At 42.6% G+C, this 23,686-nt stretch overlaps 1 protein-coding gene and 1 long non-coding RNA gene across 5 annotated transcripts in view; one reads left to right on the top strand and one right to left on the bottom strand.

Annotated features, from left to right (window-relative positions):
- Nucleotides 1–23,686, bottom strand: part of CACNB2 (calcium voltage-gated channel auxiliary subunit beta 2) — a 387,862-nt gene that overhangs the window by 341,882 nt on the left and 22,294 nt on the right. The gene's annotated exons all lie outside the window — the stretch shown is intronic.
- On the top strand, nucleotides 9,997–11,678 carry LOC123386455. The gene is made up of 2 exons (XR_006600330.1): nucleotides 9,997–10,145; nucleotides 10,673–11,678. It is a non-coding gene; the product is annotated as an uncharacterized LOC123386455 (long non-coding RNA).

Genomic DNA, 23,686 nt, shown 5'->3' with positions numbered 1-23,686 from the left:
AGTGCTCCCTGGAATATGTGCCCCAATCACTTGCTGCCCCATCAGTGACAAGTGCCTCTACGAAGGTCACACAGCCCGTCTCGGGTCCCCACCCAATGACTCTCATCTATGAGGGTAAGAAAACATGAAAAGATGCTCAACATCACGGGTCATCAGGGAAATGCAAATCAAAATGACGAGATATCATTCACACCTGTGAGAATGGCTACACCCAAACAACACAAGAAACAACAGGTGTTGGCGAGGATGCAGAGAAAGGGGAACCTGCGTGCACCGGTGGGAATGCAAACTGGTGTAGCCACTCTGGAAAACAGTACAGAGGTTCCTCAGAAAGTTAACAGTAGAACTACCCTACAATCCCAACAATTGCACTATTAGGTATTGACCCTAAGAATACAAGAAAACTAATACGAAGGGATACCTGCACCCCGATGTTTAGAGCAGCGTTATCTATAATGGCAGAATGGTGGGAACAGCCCAAGTGTCCATCAACTGATGAATGGATAAAGAAGACGTGGTGTGTATATACATACACACACACACACACAGACACACACACACAATGGAATACTACTCAGCCATAAAAACGAATGACATCTTGCCATTTGCAACAATGTAGATGGAGCTAGAGGGTGTTATGCTAAGTGAAATAAGTCAGAGAAAGACAGATACTACATTATTTCACTCATATGGCATTTAAGAAACAAAATGAATGAGCAAAGGAAAAGAGAGAGAGAGAGAGAGAGAGAGAGAGAGAGAGAGAGAGGCAAACCAAGAAACAGACTCTTAACTAGAGAGAACACACTGATGGTTACCAGAGGGGAGGTTGGTGGGAGATGGGTGAAACAGGTGATGGGGACTTGTGACGATCACCAGGTGTTGTATGGGAAGTGTTGAATCACTACAGTCTACCTGAAACTAATATTACACTGTATGTTACCCAGCTGGAATGTAAATAAAAACTTAAAAAATAAATAAAAACAAAAGCCAAGGTACTGAAACAAAAAAAGAATAAAAATAAGAAATAAAATAAAATCCAGTCAATTTCAGCCCAACCCCAGACAAGTCTGACTGGTCATTTAAGCTCCAGAGCTCCCCGTGTGGTGACGGAGGCTGCCGCCAGTCCTGCTTCGCATCCCGACTTCCCCCTGCATAGCCCACTTCCTTTCCTACTCCCACACTCTTCCAATCATGTGGATTCCTGCCTGCCACCCGCCTCAGAGTCCACCTCCCAGAGGCCCCGAGGTATGACACCAACCATGGCCCCATTTCATCAACTCATCAGCTTGTTAGGGAAGAGAACACAGTCAATAGCATAAAGCCATAGGGTCAAAACCCACGTGAATCCTTCATTTCACGTGAAGAAAAGCCTTATTCAAGGACCACAAATGGACTCCATTCACAGAAGGATGGCTCTCCTCCAACCATCTCCTCCCGCGGGGGGCCACACATGTTTTTGGCACAGGGTCAGCACAATCACCTCCATATGCACAGAGGCAGGGCGGGCGACAGGTCATGTCGGGAGATATAGGAAAACCAAATGTAATCTCTGACTTCTAAGAATTATGCACACATAAAAATGTAATTCCCAGATAAGCGAAGTGAAGGGAAAACCCTAAGAAGAGCAAAATATTTAAACACGTGATGATATCAGGAAAGAATATTTCCATAAAGGTCTTCTTCATATGCCAGCCCTCAGCCCCAACTCCGTCTTCACCTACGAGGGTTTTTCAGCTTGTTCAATTGTTTTGACCTAAAGATTAGGAGCATCTCGGGCACATCTGTATGGAGGGAGGGGAGGAGTTGACATCTTCTTTTGCAGGTTTCCGTGTTCAGCTACAGAGGTAAGGACAAGGCACTAGACCAAGAGACACCGTTTCCTGGGGCTATGAGATTACACCTGACTTCAAGCAAGCTATTTTATCTTCCTATGTCTTAGGTTCCAAATATGTGACTATCAGATGAGATATTCTAAAGCATCTCCAGTTAGAGGATTCTATGTTCCTTACCTATTAGCAAAGCTTAAATTCTGGAAATGTAAAAAAAAAAATCTACACAATGTTTAACTTGAATTTTGGGGGCAAATCAAATTAACGTGAATTTTGGGCACTTCCCAAACTCAAATAATTACTACTAAGTTTACGTGGAATCTAAGTTTAGCAACTGGACAGTTTGATTGCTTGTTGTGTATGCTGGGAACACATTCTCACAAAGAATAAATTTCCAGTTGAGTGGCACGTAAGCCAGTCATGACGTAGCAGTAAATATGAATTAAGTTCTGAATTTCCAAAGCTTCCTTTCCCATTCTCTACTATCAAAATCTGAAATGAATGTCCACATCCGAGTGCTGACGTTTAACGGAACGTGCCTGCAAGTTTTCCATGAACACCGTGAACTGAACTGTCCAAAAATATGATAGGGAGGAGATCAGGGTATAGGGAAGTTGAAAACAATAGACACGTTTCTTTGCTTAGGAGGTATGTAAGAACTTAAAAGAATGATAGGGGCGCCTGGGTGGCTCAGTCAGTTGAGCATCTGACTTTCAGCTCAGGTCTTGATTTCACAGTTCATGAGTTTAAGCCCCACATCAGGCTGTGCACTGACAGTGGGGAGCCTGCTTGGGATTTTCTCTCTCTCTCTCTTTCTCTCCTTCTCTGCCCCCATCCCACTTGTGCATGCTCTTTCTCTCTGAAAATAAAGAAAGAAACTTAAAACAGCATTTTAAAAAATGATAATATCCACTGTTGATGAAAATGTGAAGAAGAATGCGGTGGCCCAGAAAGAGAAACTGACAATACGTAACAGAAGCTTCAAAACTAGTCATATTCTCAATGCTGAAAAATTCTACTTCTAGAAATCATCTTCAGGCAATAATCTAGCAACAGTGTTTGTTTACAACCATACTGTTTTTAGTGATAGAAAAAAATGGAGACAACCCAAATGTTTTACAATAAAAAATTGTTTCAACTATGATATTACTATAAAATCACATAATTTACAGCCACTGAAAATGCTAATAGAAAATTCTGTTGTGTGAAATAGAAAAGTGTTCCTATTATTCAACTTAAGGAGGAAAACAAGGTATAAAATAATGCAAACAATACGAAATAATTTTGTGTAAACACACACACACACAACACACACATGCACACACACACATGCATCCAAAAAAGTATGGAAGGATATAGAAGTACAATATCTGGAAAGTTATTTGATGCACGTTTACCCCCTTTCTGGGCTATAGTTATTTTTGAATTCTTGTTCAGTTAATGTGAACTTCTGGCTAAATAATTTAGTAACTATTTTAATGGCCTATTCATAAACATTAAATTCTCATTCAAAATAAGGCCCTCAAAGCAGCAACTGAGATTATGAAATTAGCCAGTTTGAAAATATCAGAATGTTATCAAAATGTGAAAGCCCAAGATTTTCAAGGAGCTACTTTGAAGAAATTTTAATAGACAATCCTTGAAAGTACATTCCTTAACCCTTTCCAGTACTAATCTGAATTCAAGTTTTATAATATGAAACACACACACACACACACACACTGCAGAAATCGGCCAAATCTTACCAGTGGTTATCTTGTTATACATTATCTTTCCTTCTAAAGTATGTATGTATCATTTCCATGATCATAAAAAGACTACTTGCATTTAAAATACTACTCTCACAAGCCATAAGGAGATGATTAGTGATGAGATTACTTGTCTCCTTCGACTTTCTCGTATTTCCTACATTTCCCAAATAAAGCCTCTACTACTTTCACAATAATAATAAAAAAAAAATTAGAAATACACAAACAATATGGTCCTAAGTTTCAGTCTGGTCAACATTTTGAAGCTTTGGAAAGAATTTAAATGACAATTGGAAATCTGGGTGGTGTGTTTGTTAACTGTTTTAACAAATGGGAATGTGAAATGCACTGTCATCAAACAGGATCTGCTGTGCACCTGCAGGGAAGGGTCATAATCCAAACACAACCTCGCCAGACCAAGACAACCACAGCACTGCCTTCCCTCTAGCACTATTCACCCCCACCACTGTTGTAAGACCTTCATCGAACTCTACTCCACGATCACATCTTGATTTTCCTAAAAAGGCAGAAACATTTTAAAAGCCAGAGATTAGGCATTTTTGCATCCTTAGCAAAAGCATTGTTCAGTCTTTATAAAGTCACTGGATTCTGGGCATGTCAGATCCAAACACTCTCACAAGACGATGCACAACATGGAGTAACTGAATGTCCTAGAGGAAAAGCTTTAAACAAAGATAATTCATTTTCTTAGATTAAAAAACATTCCCCGAGGGCTGTTTTGCCTCTAAGAACCATACTCACTGCCTAATACAATTAAGCGTCTCCTCTAAAATATCACTTAATGATACTTAAAAACACATAAGAAAAATAAAAGAACCCTCTATGTCTTGAGCTTAAAAATTGTCTTCCTAAAAAGAATCTATTTTTTTTCTTACTCAACCATTTTTTTTAACGTTAATCTATTTTTGAGAGAGAGAGAGAGACAGAGAGAGACAGAGAGTGAGTGGGGGTGGGGCAGAGAGCAAGGGAGACACAGAATCTGAAGCAGACTCCAGGCTCTGAGCTGTCAGCACAGAGCCCGACGCAGGGCTCGAACTCACAAGCGGTGAGATCATGACCTGAACCGACGTGGGATGCTTAACTGACTGAGTCACCCAGGCAATCGTTTTTAAAACACTGTCAATGCAATCAATTTCTTCTCATTGGTGGCTATTTGAATTGGATGCATCATAGCACATTCCAGCTTATCTTTACAAAATTTGGCTTACACTGTAAATTCCAAAAGTGTCAAAGCAAGACAAATGTTCAGATGAATGTATTCTCATTTAGAACCATCTAGCAGGCGCTTTTAATGATAGCAAGAATACCCACTTCCAAGAATGCAATGGCACTAAGGGATTCAGACTTCCTCTCTCAGTTCGTGACTGACTCCTGGCTACTGCCCCCACCACATGGTCTTCCCACAATCCTCTCTGGCTCCCAGTGCCCAGGCTCTCTGGCCTTCCTCCTGAGTCCTAATCACCGCTGTTCATTCCACCTTCTCTGTTGGCCTGCAGGTCAAGCATCCCTCTTCGAGGAAGCCTTCCCTGACCAAGCCGATGAGATTGGCTTCCTCCCCGCCCCCCTCCTGGCTCATGGACCCCTGTCGCCTCCTTCCCAGCACTTCTCACAGTGCCAGTACTGGTCACGAAGGGCTTCTTTTTAATTGATTAATCTTGCTCCCAGTCAAGGCAGGAAGTTCCTTGGAAACAGGGACTGGTCATTTACTGACCATTAAAAGTCCCTAGAACATAGCCTGGTGACAGTGGTAGAAAGCTACTCCATTAATTTTGTTGATGGATTTTAATTGAAAGAACTTCATTCCAGAGAGAATTTCCATGCGGGAGACGCATTTTTAGTCAAATATGCATCTGTCTCTGCCTAAAGTTCAACTCAAAGAGGGATTTCTGGAACACCTCCCATCCCCCGTTCTGTATCGCCTGACCCACTTTCTCCTTTTTCAAAGGATGTGTCCCATCGCCCCTGACGTACATTTATGTGTTGACTGTCTACATTGCCCGTGTGAAAGCTTCAGGAGTGCATGATTTTGTCCGCTTTGTTCTTTGCTACATCTCAAGGACTAACAACAGTTTCTGGCACATGGGAGGCACTGAATAAAGATCTGCTGAATGAGTGAATGAATGAATGAACGAACGAACTAGGTATGCAGTGAAAGCTGCATAAACCGGAATCCCACTCCCACACCCTGATTTCTACTCACGGATCATCTCTGCCCATTTGTTGGTAGCTTTTCGTCAAGGTAAAAAGATGTATTTCCATTTTCCTTTTTGTTTTCCAAATGCAAGCCACTCTGACATCAGTACTATTTCAGTTAGTATATAAAAACAAGTACCCTGCTAGAAACTGTGTCCAAAACAGTCCAAGATGCCAGAACAAATTCATTCCTTTCAACATTTCCAGGGCAACAGAGAACCCAAGATGACCTTCTGGTTCCCTTTTGCCAAAATGCATTGTAACCCTGCTCAAATAAATGCTCACCAGAAGCAGCTGAGCTCACCATATAAAAGGAATTTAAATAACACACTTCCTATCTGGAAGCACTTTGTATACAATTTAAGGAAATCTGGTTTTATTAATAAATTTTAGTTCTAACAAAATCAAACTACCAAAGGATTATTTTTAAAAAAATTTTTTAATGTTTATTTCTGAGTGGGAGAGAGAGAGACAGACAGAGCTTGAGCAGGGGGTCGGGAGGGAGGGGGGCAGAGAGAGAGGGAGACATAGAATGCGAAGCTCCAGGCTCCAAGCTGTCAACCCCAGGCTCGAACCCACAAATCATGAGCTCATGACCTGAGCCGAAGTTGGACGCTTAACCAACTGAGCCACCCAGGATTATTTTAAATTGAGTTTGCTGCACACATTTTCAAAAGGGTGGATTTTGTACTCTGTCAATGATATCTCCATTAAAAAACCCCACGTGCAGGGCACCTGGGTGGCTCAGTTAAGTGAGCCCCACATCATGCTCTGCGCTCACTGCTGAGTCTGCTTAGAATTCTCTCTCTCTCTCTCTCTCTCTCTCTCTCTCTCTCTCTGCCCTTCCCCTACTTGTGCACATGCTCACGTGCTCTCTCAAAATAAATTAATTTTTAAAAACTCTAAAAAGATCCTACTTGTGGAACAAGTATTGTGGAACTAATCATTCATGACTAGTGTTCCTCAAAACTGTCAAGGGAATCAACAACAAGGAAAGCCGAAGAAACTATCACAGCCAAGATGAGCCTCAGGCCATATCAGGACCACTACAATATGGCATCTTGGATGGGATTCGGGAACAGGAAAAGAATTTTAAGGGAACACTGAGAAAATCTGAATACAGGACGGGCACTAGCTGGTATCGGCTCGTTAATTGTAACCGACACACCATAAGATACTAGTCAATGCGTGAAATGGCGTGGATCATATGGGAACTCCCTGTACCCTATTCGCAATAATTCTGTAACTCTACAACTGTCTTACAATACAAACTTGATAAAGGAGAAAACTTTTCATTTCCTCTAGTCTTTGTAACTCAAGTGCTTACACTTCCAACAACCCGGAAGCTTCGGCAATAAAATCTTGGGAGTGCCATCATCTCAAGCAGGCCTGACTTCCCCCTGCAGCTTTCAACCCAAAGCGATTAAACCGCACAAGTGCAAACGGAACATCTGCTCCAGGCTGGCACTGGGGTGGGTTTACAGGGAATACAAAGACGAGTAAGATAAAATCCAGGCTTTTCTAAAAGAAAAAGGCAACACCCAAGTCACTAACCCCCATGCAGATGTTCTGTGTGATAACGGCTGACACTGGCTGAGCATTGTTTTCAGTATTTGTCATGGGATAACCCTTTTAACCCTCTGACAACCCTATAAGGCAGGTACTACGCTCGGTGCCCTAGAGGAATTAAGGAACTCTCCCCAGGATGCTGAGCTAGTGAATGACAGAGCCGGCCTTGAACCCAGGGAGTTTGGTGAAGCACTGGGACTTCTCACCACGACACCACACAGTCTTCCAGAAGCACCTATCGGCATGCGTCTAGGAGAATCCCCACCACCCGGGGAGTTTCCCTAAATGGGGCAACATTTGAGTTGTACCTTAAATGGCAGGATTTTAACAAATGGTTAGAAGGACAGGGTAGAAGGAGGGGACAGACAGCCCACAGGGGCAGAAGGGCTTGCTTATAAATGTTGCCTTGGCCACGGTTTGGAGAATGAGGTCTCGATGCTGGCATTACCTTCAGCACTTTACAGACAACATCTCACTGAATCGTCACAACTGCACGGTGTATCTACGTTTCGCAGCGGAGGAAAGGGAGGCCTGAAGTTCCTCCCACCATCACATACTTGGCCACAAAGCACGGACTCCAATAAGGGCTGTCCGAATGCACGATCTCTCAACCACACTGCACCTCTGCCTCTTACTAATGAAAACAATACAAGGATGTGAAATTTTGACTTGCACACTGTTTTCTCAACTACTACAAATGTGTGTGTTGATGACATAATGTGAGTGTGTGTGAGTGAGGGACAGAGATACAAGACCCCCAAGATATTCATAATAATTACAACTTTAGGTGGAGGGAATGACGAGTAATTTTTATCTTCCTCTTAAGGGGTGCCTGGCCGGCTCAGTCGGTTAATCGTCTGACTTTGGCTCAGGTCACGGTCTCACAGTGCGTGAGTTTGAGCCCCGTGTCAGGCTCTGTGCTGACAGCTCAGAGTCTGGAGCCTGCTTTGGATTCTGTCTCTCCCTTTCTCTGTGCCCCTCCCTGCTCACGCTCTGTCTCTCTCTCAAAAATAAATGAACATGAAAAAAATTTAAAACAAATTTTTCTACCCTTTCAAATTTTCTCTTATGAGCGCATGTTACTTTTATGCTTAGAAAAAAAGCAATATAGCACGTTATGACTGAACTCACTGAAAGTTTAAATTACGTTGCTGTAAAACATTATCCGATTTTTGACTTAACATTTTTACCTCTTCCACCCACTTTTCACAAATGGTAAACAGGCATCCCAGACACAGGTGGGCCAAAGGGGAGACTGTTCCCCACCCCTGTCACCCAGGGGACCCCTCTCAGTTTTTTCACCTTCTGCCATTCTCCCATATGTCTGCTCTTCGATACTAAAATCAGCCAGCACAACAGAGGCGAGCAGAGTGCTTTAAGCCTACCCACAGGTGTCACCAGGCTCTTAAAATTCTTAGGATTCATTTGGCTGCGGTTTAAAGTCACCCTGGAATTTCAAAACTCTGACTACCAGCCATTAAAAAACAATGGTGAGGAGAGTGGGGCCAAAGGGCTCTTTCTTCCGAAGGCTGAAAAACCTCAACAGAAGGCCCTAAGTGAAGTACCAAGTGCCAAAAAGGTAAAGAGGTTTCCCCAAAGCAGGCGGGCTCACCTGTACTCACTGGATTAGGGCTACTGACTGTGAGAATGTCTCAGTCTTAGCTTTGCTTTCACCAGGAGGGAAGTGCTATGGGAGCAGGGAAGGGACTCAGTGAGGTCATCTGGGTCCAGACATTTGCTCAGATGGAGAGTTCTAGAGGGCAGCGTGCCCCTGGGTCACTGGATGCCGAAAGCAGGAAAAGAAGAAATGAGAAATGGATCCCAAAGATACCTCTGATCTCTATTTTTCGTCTTGGCTAAAAGCCTTAATGTGGATCCTGGAGGGAAAAAAATGGCCCATGAGTTTTCAGGATTTGATTAGCACCTGCTCCATGCCGGACGTTTTCTTGTGGTTACTTTTATCCCTATGCCTCTACACTGCCCTGTGAGGGCAGGACATGATTTCCCCATCTTGTAGATGAGGAAACTGGAGACCAGGAAGGTTGAACCTTCATAACATCACCCGACTCGTGTGTGACCGCAGGGCCCAAGGTGAAAAGCTGGTCTTATCTGGCCCGAGGTCTTTGCATTACGTAACCCTAGCTGTCCTGGCATCATAATGGGGGATCACTGGCTTCAGTGAAAAACGTCACCGCCCCTTGGGGGAGGCAGAGGAAATTGGAGGTACTGCCCACCTACAAAAGGCACTGAAGATTTTCATCTAGTGCATCTGATAGCAGCCCCCTGGTCCAGGAAGATGCCTCCTGGCACTCATCCTTGGGCCAATTCTGCTCCATGTGTAGACTCTTTCTCAAGGCTTGCCTGTGTCCCCTGTGGTTTCAGAGAAGCCACAGTGATGTGTCTTGTCACTCCATCCTGTTACATTTCTGTGTTGGCAAAACAGAGTATCATTCCTGTCCTTCCAGAGAGCAAAAGGCAAACGAGGCTACTAGGTTTCTAAAACTACAGTCTTATATGGCCTCAGAGTTCTCCCTTGCATAAATACACAGATACACTAACTCGGAAGCCAAGAAAAGAGACTATAAATAGCCCCGGTTCCAGCCAGCAGAGGAAGCGGACCCCGTAGTCATGCCAACTTGTACATAGAAGCCTAAGGATGGATTCTTCAGGTCACCCTTTTCTTAAAGCCTAATCCATCTATATGCACGGAGAACACCAGGAAGGACACCACCTTTGTCAGCAATGAGCTGAAAGTCTTTTTATGAAATTAGGCAATCAGAGAAAGGTAAAATTCACCGGTGAGACCCCTGGGGGAAAATGGGGAGTTTGGGGCACTTGCCTGAACTAAAAGAGTTTTAATGTCATCCTTTCCTGGTGAAGTACATGTTAAACACACGCATGCCTGTGTTTACTGATAAGCAAAAGAAAATAACCAGTATGCAATAAGGCAAAGACAAAGATTGAAACACCAAACGAAAACAGACTGCTAAACTAAAATACTTGGAAAAAATCCTGGAGTTCTAAATTTACAATCTGATTTGACCGTATCTTTACCCAAAGATCCTAAAAAAAAAAAAATTTCACAAAAAGAGGTAAATATGTACATCTCACTACGGCACGTTCAGAATAACAAGATTACAAAAAACTGTATCTGACCCCCAAAGTCCAAGTTGTATTTGACAACAATGACAATGTTATAGACTAAATGGAAGGAAGGCAGTGTTGGGGTGTGGGGTGCAGTGTGGGAAGGAAGACCAGTGTCCCCAGTTCAACTGTTGATGGGCTAATTGGGTCACCCTCCCTTTTCCCCAGGGGCACGGAGCACCCTTACTAATAATCACGGCATCAATATCAACTCTCTGCAACAATTCACAAGATCGAAAGGGCCATTACCGCACCTACCTACAAGGTCTTTCTCTCTCCAGAACTCACAGTGTGATCATCATGTTTTCTGATACTGTCATGAAAGGAGGTGGAAAAAAAGCCACTGACATTTATTGCATAGGATTAAGCTGACGTCGCAAGGGAAATTTAGTCGTTCCTCAGCTGGTAAAAAACCATTCTGTAGGAAGGCCTAGAAAGTGATCGTCTGTTTACATGCATGTCTCGGCTAGAACAGAGTGGCTAAGTGTTGGTCTCTCTGACTGTCTCTCTCTGTCTGCCTGTCTGTTTTTAAAATGTCAGAGTGAAGAGCTCCATGCTCTCTGTTTTGGCCGATCCCCCACGCCCATCCGTGCAGGGTTTGGCAGCTGAAATACCCAGGGATTCCCCCAGCACTCCATGACCAAGCTTATCCCAGCACCATTTCCCTGTGGCTCAAAGGGTCTCCGTTTCAGACTTGTTAACGGTAGCTCCTTCTGAGTCCCTATCCCCATGGCAACACCGAGGTCAGACCTTACGAACTTCGGAGCAGAAGGCGGCCGAAACAGTGATTCAGATTTCACTGATTTTTTGCTAGCTCTTACATCTCACGTATATATGCAACCTCATACCCAACCTTCTTACCTCCAGCCACAGATGTGTCTATCATCCATGCTAAATGCAACCAGAAAAAGGGAAAAGAGCCTCCACCAAATCACTGTCTTTTATCTGACCCTGAAGAAATAAACGGGAATAAAATGAATCAAAAAAGAAAGATTGTAGGGGCGCCTTGGTACCTCAGTGGTTAAGCATCCGACTCTTGGGCTCGGCTCAGGTCACGGTCTCGCGGTCCGTGGGTGTGAGCCTGCACTGAGCTCTGCATAGGCCGTGCAGAGGCTACTTGAGATTCTTCCTCTCCTCTCTCTGCCCCCTCCCTCAAAACAAATAAATAAACTTTTAAAAAAAAAGCGAGAAACAAAGATTGTGTTGGACAATCAGATCCTTGAGGACACCCCAGTCTGATTGATCTTCGACTTTCAGTGTCTGATAAGTATTTGAATCATGATAGACATACACAAATCAGATATTTAATAACGGTTTCCTGAATGAGAATGAATCCGAGCAGTTTCCGCACTACCTGAGCTCTAACAAAGACTAATAAGGTGTAGTTAATGCTTAAAGTACCATTTCAAGTGGTTTAAAACTCACTCAGAAGATCAGTGACAATAAATGTAACACACAGACACGCCAAGGATCATGTACATTATGAAGGTAAAGTCCTCAATCCCTATAGACTTACGACTTAAAGGAGATACCAAATACTGTAAAGTGACATCATGCCTACATTAACCTAATTCAACCCTACGTCCTCAATAACCACCACCAAAAAAAGGAGAGGGGGAATCTGGGATGTGTCTTGGGTGTGCACTTATTGTCAATAACCACTCCCCCAACAACTGACACTTTTACCTTCCTTACCCTGTTTGTACAAAGCCAAATATGCATGCGCTCATATGATTGTTTAGTAAACACTATGTCATTGTAACTGGAGGGCAGAATTTTCCTTGGCATACTAGAAATGGCTCTGATGAAGACATAAAAGGTGTTCTCATCTACAACATGCTGAATTCAGAATTCAACCCGGTCTGAAAGTGTCCATGAAAAGCACAGGAGCAAGAACTTACCCCCCACCCAGCCAGGTTTCTGCTGTAAAAAACATGAGGGGTGGTGCTTTCTTTCTACTGGACACCAATAATCCGAGGGGGTATTTTGTTTTTATAAAGGCAAAAGACTGGAGCCTCCTGTCCCCTGGCAGTGCCTCTGGGCATGTATGTGAGTGGGTGTACTATAAATTGCATGTTGAGTGCACACGTGTGCACGTGTGTGTGTGTGTGTGTGTGTGTGTGTGTGTGTGTGTGTAGATTTCTGAAGACTTAATGAATAGGAACCTGTTAACTTTAATGAAATGAATGTTTCCCATAAACACTTTGTTCCTAATGTTGATTTAATATTTCAGTAATTCTAACCTGTTCTCCACACATAATCCTTTTATTCTGACCCAACCTACACATCTTGTTTATTTAATATGCAACAAAGTAAACTGATAAACATAACTAACTAATATGATGGGAGAGTGCAGATCTTTCAAGTTTCTGCTACTTGGAGGCCGTCAGTCAAAGGAGGTGATGTCCCAGTACCAAACCCATGTCAATGGGGAACATAACAGCAACAGTGATCATCTGTATTTCAAACTTCACTGCGCAAATTTTGACAACAGCCAACGTGATTACGTTGGGTTTAGTTTGAAGAAACATGGAAAATGGAATATTCTATAGATTTATTTAAAAGGATTTAAAAAGAAGACCCTATTTCAACCAAATAAAATAGTTTTACCAGTCTCTAGCTAAAGGTGGTTAATAGAACAGATTTAAAGGTTACTTTATTCATATGTTACATATTAATATTTTATTTTAAAGAATTGTCATTTCACTGATGCTGTAACACTCTTCACTTTGGTTTGTGTTTCTAAATTTGTATTTTTATGTTTAAAGTCTTGAAACCAAAATAAAAAGTCCCGATTCTCTACAATGAATTTGTTTTTTAAACATTTGTATTAGTTAAGGGAAAAGTGTAAAGGGCATACTCAACAAATCCAAATTGTATTTAAATTTGAATCCGTGTTAGAAAGAACAGATATCTGGTGCACACACTCCTCCACAGTGCCTGAATCATGCAAAACAGTAAAGCAAATCTAAAGTCAGAAGTAAAGGTGTCTCAAATTGCCACCTTCAATGCTACTAAGATTTTACTTGTCTTGAGCGATGATAAGATTTAACAAATTTTCAAAGTATTCAAAAGGTAAACTATTATAGAACACAGTTTCAATTCAGTAACTATTACACAGTCTCTTTTTCACTCTCCAGAAGTTTCTACGACTAGATTTTTACTAATAAAAGTACTCATTTAATGAAGGCCATTTGAGACTCACCAACTACAGCTTTCTCTTGGCAAACTACTTCTGCTACCCCCAGTTCCCCTGAGCTTACTAATTTGCAAGTATATTTGTGGTACTTTTATAGAAATGTAAAATCTAAACATTTAGAAGTCTCCATGAATTGCCACGCGTTTTCAAAACCTACAAAAATGTAACAAGACACAGCCCTACCACAGGATACAAACTTCTAAATATCAACAAAACATGCAATGTCCTTGCTTTTCATGTTAAGAAATCATGTGACAGTCAACAGTCAAAAAGTATGCCTCCCCATATTCAGAACCCCCAATTATTCATTATAGGATGCTAACTGCAACAGCAGAAAATATTAAAGAATGAACTTGGGGCGCCTGGGTGGCGTAGTCGGTTAAGCGTCCGACTTCAGCCAGGTCACGATCTCATGGTCCGTGAGTTCGAGCCCCGCGTCAGGCTCTGGGCTGATGGCTCAGAGTCTGGAGCCTGTTTCCGATTCTGTGTCTCCCTCTCTCTCTGCCCCTCCCCCGTTCATGCTCTGTCTCTCTCTGTCCCAAAAATAAATAAATGTTGAAAAAAAAATTAAAAAAAAAAAAAAGAATGAACTTGACAGATTCTAAGGAACCCTAAACCCACCCAAAAAGGTTAAAACCAAAATGAATGCTCCTATGGCCTAAAGCTCTAAGACACCTCTTCCTTAACGTGTTCCGGAATCTTTCAATCATGGATACATCTCTTACTGTGGGTATCCTGTATGGATATACGCACTGTCCTAAAACAAGTCACTGGCACGAATGTTTCATTAGCATCCTTCAAGCCAATATTTATAGAGTTTACCATGTACCAGGCTAATGTAAACCATAGGATTTGATGAAATAGCTTTCCTTCATCTACATCTTTTTTTTTTTTTCATTTCTCACAGTGGCTTCATAGGATAGGCCCTCTTAATTTCCCCATGTGAAGCTAAACTGAAACTCCTAAGGGTTAAGTCAGACAAGCAGGGAGTTTGGGAGCATGGATTTCAACTCAGGCAGTCTGACTCTGGGCTTGTAATCAAGAGTCTGGGCTTGTAATTCCCAGGCAATTCTGCCACTAAATGGCCAACACTGACGAGCTAGTCTTATACGTGTCAGTAAGTAAGCCAGACGTTGAAGGTAAAATAAAATATTTGTAGGCTCTTAGCAGAGCTAAGACATGAATATTAAAACAAAATCGTGATAACAAAGACAGCCAGGTGTGGTGGCCTGGGCACAGGACACCGGGGTTAAAATCCTGCCTCTGCTGTCCCCTAGCTGCGGGACCTTGGGACTACTTTCTGTGAACTTCTATTTCCATTCCCTCAGAAGATGCTATATCGTTGGAAAGAAATGATATATGAAAAAAAATGCATGAAAAACTAGAAAGCATGATCCGAGTGGAATCTAAGGGGAAGAGTGAAAATTCGAGATAAGAGAAAAGCATTTTCAATCAACTACTCAGAGGGAGTGCTAGCTCTTCATACCTCGAAAGATGTCACCCTTGTAATTCCCCAGGAGAGAAGACCTTTTACCCACCACTCCGCTCTATCCTTTATGTAGACGTATGTTTAGAGGACCCGTTATTTCGTGGGAAAAACACAGGGTATGATAAGGGACACATGATATCTATGAAGTGTATGTTGCCCTCTACACATTGTGCAGGGGACAAAGGGACGCTTGTTATTAGTATCATGTACAATGAAGGTGAAAACTTTCCACGGATGGTTGGCTTGCCCTGCATCCTTTTCAACTTCTTCTGTCAACACCCCCTCCCCTCCTCCTTTGGTTGACTTGCACCACTGCCCACCCTTGCACACACACACTTGACCAAACTGGTCCTTCATCCACGCCCGCAGAGATTGGTCCAAAAGATGGTATGTGAACTAAGCAGGTCAAGTTAAGAGTCCTATTCTGTGGTTCACTGGACTGGAATTAGAAGGAGCGAAAAGAAAGAAGCAGCCTTGTATTCTGTTATCAAAGCTGGCAAGAAGGGAGCCTGGAACTTCCCACTGCCACGTCCCTGCACAACACGGGGAAGCCTTGTCTGGTAAGAGAAAATCCAACACCTGTGCAGGAAAACACAGTCCTGCCAGCATCTGGTCATCTCCAGTAGTATCCAAGCCTTCTACAGTTATGCATGGCAACAGATCCCTTTTTGCTGAGGCAAGTTTGAGAGGGGATTCTCACACTCACAACCGAAAAACATCCTCATTTGTCCCAATCCCCTTTCTAAAGGTCAGCCCTTACATTTCCTGGATGGAGAAACTGAGTGAGGCATATGCCAGAAGGAACCCTAATTCTCAGCAGAAGACAAGACTGGGCGTCCTTAACAGGTCTACCCAATTCCACTTGCAAAATCCCCTGTGCTGTTAAGCATAAGGGGCAGTTAGTACTACAAAGGTCTGAAAACAAGAACAACAATTTTCTTGGGAGGTGTGCCAAGCATGCTTTCAATGACAAGGTCAGTGGTACTGAATATAACATATGCAGGGCTGAACACCTCACCAACTGGCAAATGAACCTTTCCATTGAATCAAGATTCCGAGCAAAAGTCATCATTATCACTTGAAGAATCTGATCTAACTCTTCATATGCTATTTCCTCCAACCAGTACGATTCTCAGACATCTCATTAAATTCTCTGAAGGTATCTAGTGTTGCCATAAAGCCTGGCAATACTAGCCAGGATACTGGCAATACTAGTCTTCAAGCCAAGGATAATCGTTTTCAAGAACGTGTCTTACTTTTATAGAAATCGCCATATGATAAACTCATTGGGGAAAAAAAAAGAACATAGCTTATTGTTTTCTAAAACCGGTGTAACTATCAGTTCTGCCTCTAGCACCTTGCTACTGCTCAAATGTTAAGGCCATAATTATTAGATTTAGGTCTTCTTATGATTTGATCATTTAAAAAATATACAGGTAGCACACATGCCCACGAACACATATTCTTATAAGGATATATTTACATGCACATTCCCAGGTCAATAGGCTTCATTTACCCCCTAAAGTGGACCTCATTCTTTTTTCCACCATCTTCCACCTGGTAACAAGTAGCCTTCCGCTATTTCTCCTGGGAAGGCAACACTTCTCTCACTCTTAGTCCATGGATCTTATGTCAAGTTGACTCAACTCCCACTTTCAGGCAGAGCACATAGCTTAGGTCTGGCCAATCAGCTGATCATGGACCACTTGAGCTATTAGCTCCCGGCTGCACATTCAATCAGAGCCAATGAGAGACAACTCATCTCGGAAGGAGGTAGACCCAGCACTGTTGGGAACCATCCCGCCACCACCTAGAGCAGAGAATGACACAAACCTGGGAGACAGTAGAGATGAGAGATGGAAAGAAATCGAGTGCCCAATGACATACGAGCTACTCCGGTCACCAACACCTGGGCTTGACAGTTAAGTGGCCCCCCAAATTTCCTTTTGCTTAAGCCATCCTTACTTTATGGTCTCCTGCAGCGGACAGTTCTAACTGATGTACCTTCTTGTTGTGGTTGTTTTTTCAGATCAACACTGGAAAATCAGAGGGAGGATGGGAGGAAGTGAAAAAAATTGGTGCCATAAATAGAAGCAATAACACGGAGGCAAATGCGTCACCCACGCAAAATTTTCTAACAAAAACATTAATCTATACGTCCTAGAATAAAAAGTCCACCTTACATTACATAAACATTTGGACAAAAAACTAAAATTGAGCAAAATACTCAGAAGTTATGCTCAGAGAACTTCATTTGGAGGGCAATATTTTTACCATACAATTATGCTTTTATCCTAATTCTCTACACTGTACTTTAAAATGTAAATAGATCTGGATAGTAATCAGGAGCAATCTTTATTTTTTAAATTATTTTAAGTGTGCCTATATTTAATTTTATGATCAGGAAAAAACGCCTATTTTTAAGTATAAAACAAGAACGAAAATAGGTATGTTAAGTGGAACCACCTAGCAAACTCATAAATGTCCTGTACAAAAGAACTACTCGTTGCATACCAGACTTTTCTCGCTGTACCAACCCACCATTACACCATCTACTCCTCACCATCTTTAAATCAAATTTATTTTTTTCTAATACATGTCAGATACATCAAACAGGAAGGATCAGTTTCTTTTAAATTACCACAAACGCCACAGTATTATTGCTCCCAATTGCCTTTGAAATTCTATGCTATTGTAGCTATGATTTGGTATAATCAGGCTCTTTAGGCTAGTCTGGGTACCTGGTCACCATGTGTTATGTATGGTGAAGATGGGAATTATGAATGGAAGAAAGAGAAGAAAATAGAAGAAAAGAGTTGTTTTTCAAATTTCTTGGCTATGAAAAAAACTGTAGAAAAGAAAGGTCTCCAGGTCAAGCCTGTTTCACAAGGTCTTTGCAGGGAAACACAAGCCACCACCAAATTCATATCATGGGTCTACGTAAATCATCCATCAAGAGCTTTTACCTGGGGTAAATAATACACATTTGCTTTTCAAAAATGGATTTCTACAGTCCAACTAACTGTCCACTAAATCACCTAGGCCAATCTTCCACACGCAGCACCAGAAGCACACTGATTAAAAACAAAAACAAAAACAAAAACCTGGAGGTTGTATTCAAATATTCGAGTGAAGGTGGCAAGCTGAATAGACAAAATGGATCTTTTAGCTCCTGAGGTTAGAGAATGAAAAAGAAAATGGCAGTGTAAAGTGACTGATGTATTCTAAATATAGCTTCGGGAAACAAACTAGAAGAATTGAGGTGGGTGGGAAGGATGCAAATCTAGACTAAGATATCAAGAAACCACATCTCTGCTGAATGAAGGTCCTTTGTGTGTGAGACACTGCTCAAAATCAGTTTCTAGAGGGGAAAAAAATCAGTTAATTATGTGTTGATTAAGGATTCTTCTCGTAGCCGGATTATCCAGCGGCAGTGCCTTTGCACCTCGATCAACAGCCTCCCCAGCTTTCCTTTGCAAAAGAAGTAAAAAAAAATAAACAAAAACAAGTCCAAACGAACAACAGTAACAATGACAATCGGACTGCACAGAATATAAGAAACATCTGCCTGGTTATTTTTTAGACGTGGAGGTATTACAATGGGTCCTCCAGCATTTCCAACCCAAAGGGGTTTAGAGCAAAATCTAGAAGTAAAGTGTCCCCACATGGGGGTGACGGGTGGCCTGGAGAAACTTGCTGAGAAGATGCATTTGTTTGGTGAGCATGTAGCTTCCACTGGGGTCACATATATTTGTTTGATAGGACATCTGTCTTTAAAGCCGCGCTCACCTAGGGAATGTTCTGTTCTCCCTTGGACTGTAGATCTACGATGACAGAGATTATGAGCAGGCTGAAGGGCGCCTCCCAATGGCTGCCCCCAGGGCCGTTCTGTATTATTATCCTTACTTTCCAGAGGAGCTGACGGTTCCTGTTCCTTTACCAGGTGACACAGGTCCTGAGCAGCAGAGCCTCAAATTAAAATAAAAACACTATTTTCCACAGTCAGCTCAAGCATTTCTGAGATGAGCGGCAGGGCTGAGTGGCCTAAAGAGAGGGAAAATGATGGGTATGCTCTCCTCCCACCCGCCCCCCAGCACCCCTACCTAATCTGTACCTATTTTCCCTTAAGAAGCTGAGAACTATTCTAATCACTTGATCTTTGTGAAAGGGGGATGCGGGGGGCGGGGGGTGACTTAGTCAGGAAGGGTGCAGTGGTGGCCACAGGCTCGAAAGACTTTTCAGTTGCTTTTCTTTTAATGTTTATTTTTCAGAGAGAGCGAGCAGGGGAGGGGCAGAGGGAGCGAGACACAGAATCCGAAGCAGGTTCCAGGCTCTGAACTGTCAGCACAGAGCCCAACGTGGGGCTCGAACCCACAAACCGTGAGATCATGCCCTGAGCTGAAGTTGGACACACAACCGACTGAGCCACCCAGGTGCCCCTTTCCAGTTTTATTCTCAGTAACTGGGAAGGAAAATGGAAGATAGTGCAATCTAGACGGTTTAGAGACCTCAAATACTTCCAATTTCTTTTTACTTCCCAATTCTGGAGAGCTCTGAGGGCCCTCAACACCTTTTCCCTCTTCGTCAGCCTGAACTCTACCTCAAAAACCAAAAGAATTAGTGCACCAAAGAAACTAGTCTCCAAATAATAAAGTCTTCAGAGTCTCTCAAACATATATCCAGGAAGATTTCTAAGTTGAGAGATTAAAGCAAAGGAGCTCCTAAATCTACGTGATATCAATTAATTCAGATTTGAACTGCCTTGATTTTTAAGATTCTTCGCTGTTTAATCCATAATGGAAATACTTAGGACCGTAACGATAATGCTAGGTTACAGTCATCATGTAATCCCTAAAATAATCTGTCAAAAGAAACGTGCATACATTTATACATATATACGTATATATGCAGTCACACATACTATGGATACAGGATCAATTTATATTTAAAGCTTGCTTTTTATTTTTTATTTTTTTTATTTTTTATTTTTTAATGTTTATTTATTTTTGAGACAGAGAGAGACAGAGCATGAACAGGGAGGGTCAGAGAGAGGGAGACACAGAATCTGAAACAGGCTCCAGGCTCTGAGCTGTCAGCACAGAGCCCGACGCGGGGCTCGAACTCACAGACCGCGAGATCGTGACCTGAGCCAAAGTCAGCTGCTCAACCGACTGAGCCACCCAGGTGCCCCAAAAGCTTGCTTTTTAAAGTAAATTAACTTTCTCAGTAGACTCCTGTGGTCGAAAATCCAAAAGAAAGCACATGCCTGACCCAGCAACCTACAACTCCTCGCACCACGGGAATATAAACATCTACGGTCAATCCAAAGTCAGTCTGAAGGGAAGAAGGAGGGATAGGGTTTTTGTTCCTAAACATACCGTCCTTTAAAATGCCCCACACTAACAGACAGCCATGGGGATGGATCCTTATATGGGGTTTGTTGAGAAAGAATAGGTCCTGAACAGTTTATTCAGAGCAATGCGTGTGAACAAGGTGCTCGCAAGATATGTAAACCCCTCCCCTTTTATAGAAGTGGTCCTGATGAGGAAAGTCAGAGCATACCACAGGTGTACTACTCGGAGGATGCAGGCACAGGGATGCTGTTCTCCGTGTTTCGGACACCTACCCGTGCTTGGCCTCATCTCCCAACCACCCGGCCGGCAGCCCTAGCAGATGGAACATGGCATTTTCTCCCTCTCTTCCTGCCTTGGCATAAGACGAGCTCTCTCAGCCTGCCATGTCTCTTCCCAATTCTTCTCCTAGAACGTTTCACCTCATCCTTCAACATCCAGCTCAAATACGACTTCCTTTGTGACATTCTCTTCCCTTTCCCGTGGTGGACGTAATCAGCCCCTTCCGTGTCTCTGCCACATTTAGAACTCACCTCTATTACGGAACTCGTAACAACGGGCTGTAAAGCACCAATCTATTTAACACTCTGATATCTTCATCCAGAAACCTTGTTATTTTTTTTTTTTCAGATACCAGGGACAGACGGCATTGTATTAGTTTTAGGTGTACAACATCGAAATGATTTGATTTATGTATCGATTGCGAAAAGATCACTACGGTGATCTTTTCCCACAAAGAAGAGGGCCCTCAGAGCTCTCCAGTAACCTAGCATTACCATTATGGTCCTAAGTATTTCCATTATAAATTAACAGCGATGAATCTTAAAACTCAAGGCAGTTCAAATCTGAATTAATTTATACCACAATTTTCAAACATACAATACGGCCTTATAAACTGCAGTCACCATGCTGTACCTTGCATGCCCAGGACTGACTGATTTGATGATTGGAAAGAACCTTGTTGTTTTGTTTTCTATCTGGCCCAGTGCCGGGCAAAGACACTCCACATGTTGGTGAACGAACGAGTCAGTGAGTGGATACGCAGATGAGTAAACGAGAACCAGTAAAGAGAACGTAGTACAAATAAAGTTGAGGAGAGTCAGACGGTAACGCGCACACGTGGCCTGTCTCCAATATAGTTTTCACACTGACACAGACAAATGCTCGGAGACACTGTTTCATAAATAAAGTGTAGGCACCTTCAAACCCTGAGTCCAGAGTCGCTTTTCCGCTCTGACTAAATAAGACTAAACACCGATGTCTGGTCCTAAAACAAAATGTGAAAATCGGGCCATCTGCAACCTTTTTTCTTTTTTTTTAATCATTAAAACATAGTTTATTGCATTCACAGTACTTATCACATCTTCAGGATGCTGATGCTTCTTATATGAACGGAAAACAATAGTAAAACTGTTCTGATCTGTTTTATAGGAAGGCCGTAAACATCTCCCCCAACACCATTAGCACGCGGAGTTGTCTAACAAATACTAAGCAATTCTTCTTCCAAAAGAGGGTAATTAGATAGGGGAAAGGGCAGTGTCTCTTGGTAACCAAATAACCTAATTTTCTCAAACAACTGCTCTCCCACAAACGAATGGCCTGAGGCAGAAAGAGAATGGCTGAGTTTCAACTTATACGACCACTAATGACTACTTCCACTCTGGGGAAAATGGCTGTTAGTCAGCATAGCTGGTTCAAAGGGGTTTGTGCAAATTCACTGAAAGAGCCATAATATGATATTAAGATAAACAGCTGTTTGGGGCCATAAACCCTCTCACCTTCTTGACATCTGTGAGGAAAACCTGTTTGTATTGGATTTGTACATGGTTTTACTTTATCTGTTGAAACACTCTTGTAAGATTTTTTTTTTTAATGCAAAATTCTGGAATAAGGTTGCCAGTAGAAAACATCAGCCTCTGCCTCCCAGCTCTGTTTTATTAGGCCCTTTGGCCCCAGAAACATCTTCTGGAGAGGCGGGCGGGCGGGCAGGCAGGCAGGACACTGTGGAGGGAATCTCTGAGAGAGAAATTGCCCCGTCCTTCTCTGTGTGCTTCCGTTCAGCAGGCGCAGCTCTCTTGCCCCTGCCCTGGGGTCCAGGGCTCCCACAGAGCTCTGCTGTTAGCTTACTCAGTCAGCACTCTGTCCTCTCCCTCCCACCCCACCACTTCCGCCTGCCCCAATCTACTTTGAAATTGTTCAAAACTATAGAAAAATTAGAAGAATGGTATGATTAACATAGCCTCCCCTTAGACTCACTACCCTTGAACAGCTCTTCCCCATATATACTCAGCACTAAAGAGGTGACTCTCCTAACTCCCTGATGGAACTGGAGCTTAGCTTGAAGCCAACCCCGCTCTTGGAACCCAACAGGTTGCCCTGCTCTTGGCAGTCACGGCTCAGGTGGCTGGACCTCGGGCCTTTCGAGCACAGTCATAACGGCTGGCTTTGGCCTAATGACCCAGAACTACCATGTCACGTTCTCCCACATTTGGAGCATCAGTGTGGCCTAAAGTCTCTCACTGCCCAAATGAACACCTTAAACGTCCCCAAGAATATACCAATTTGACCTAATAATTACTCTCTACTTTAAGTGTATGAACTTGGGCAAATCAATTAACCTAAGGCCTCAATTCGTCACCTGTTAGATGTGGATGCCGATAGCACCTGCCTCAGTGAGTTGGGTTACTGTTTAATAAAGTGCTGTCCAGAGTGGCTGGCACACCACCAGTATTCAGTAAAAGTTAGCTATCACTATCAACTTTATTTTCATACGCTCTTTGACAGGGACTGGTTTCCAATCAGCCGACCCATCAGTGCACTTTTTCAAAGCTTCTCTTACCCAGGATGCTGCCGCGTAACTCAAGGCACAGAAGCCCTGGGATCTGGTGCCCTCCAACCCGCCCTAACTTCATCTCCCATCCATATCTCCATACATCCAGATTCCATACACATGGATACTTAGCATCCCCCAAATACCCTGTGTGCTTTAACATTTAAATGTTTAAATTATTCTTAATTTAATCTGAATATTAATTTCAGTGCTTAAAACTGAATTTCTTAATTTAAATCGAAAATTTCAATATAAAATTGTTCTTGGAGTAAATGCTCAAATCCTTTCTATTCTTACTCTTCTGAATGAAATG

The sequence above is a fragment of the Felis catus genome, chromosome B4, assembly GCF_018350175.1.
Source record: "Felis catus isolate Fca126 chromosome B4, F.catus_Fca126_mat1.0, whole genome shotgun sequence".
Taxonomy (NCBI): Eukaryota; Metazoa; Chordata; class Mammalia; order Carnivora; family Felidae; genus Felis; species Felis catus.
The sequence above is the reverse complement of the archived record's forward strand: the minus strand, read 5'-3'. Positions and strand labels throughout refer to the sequence as shown.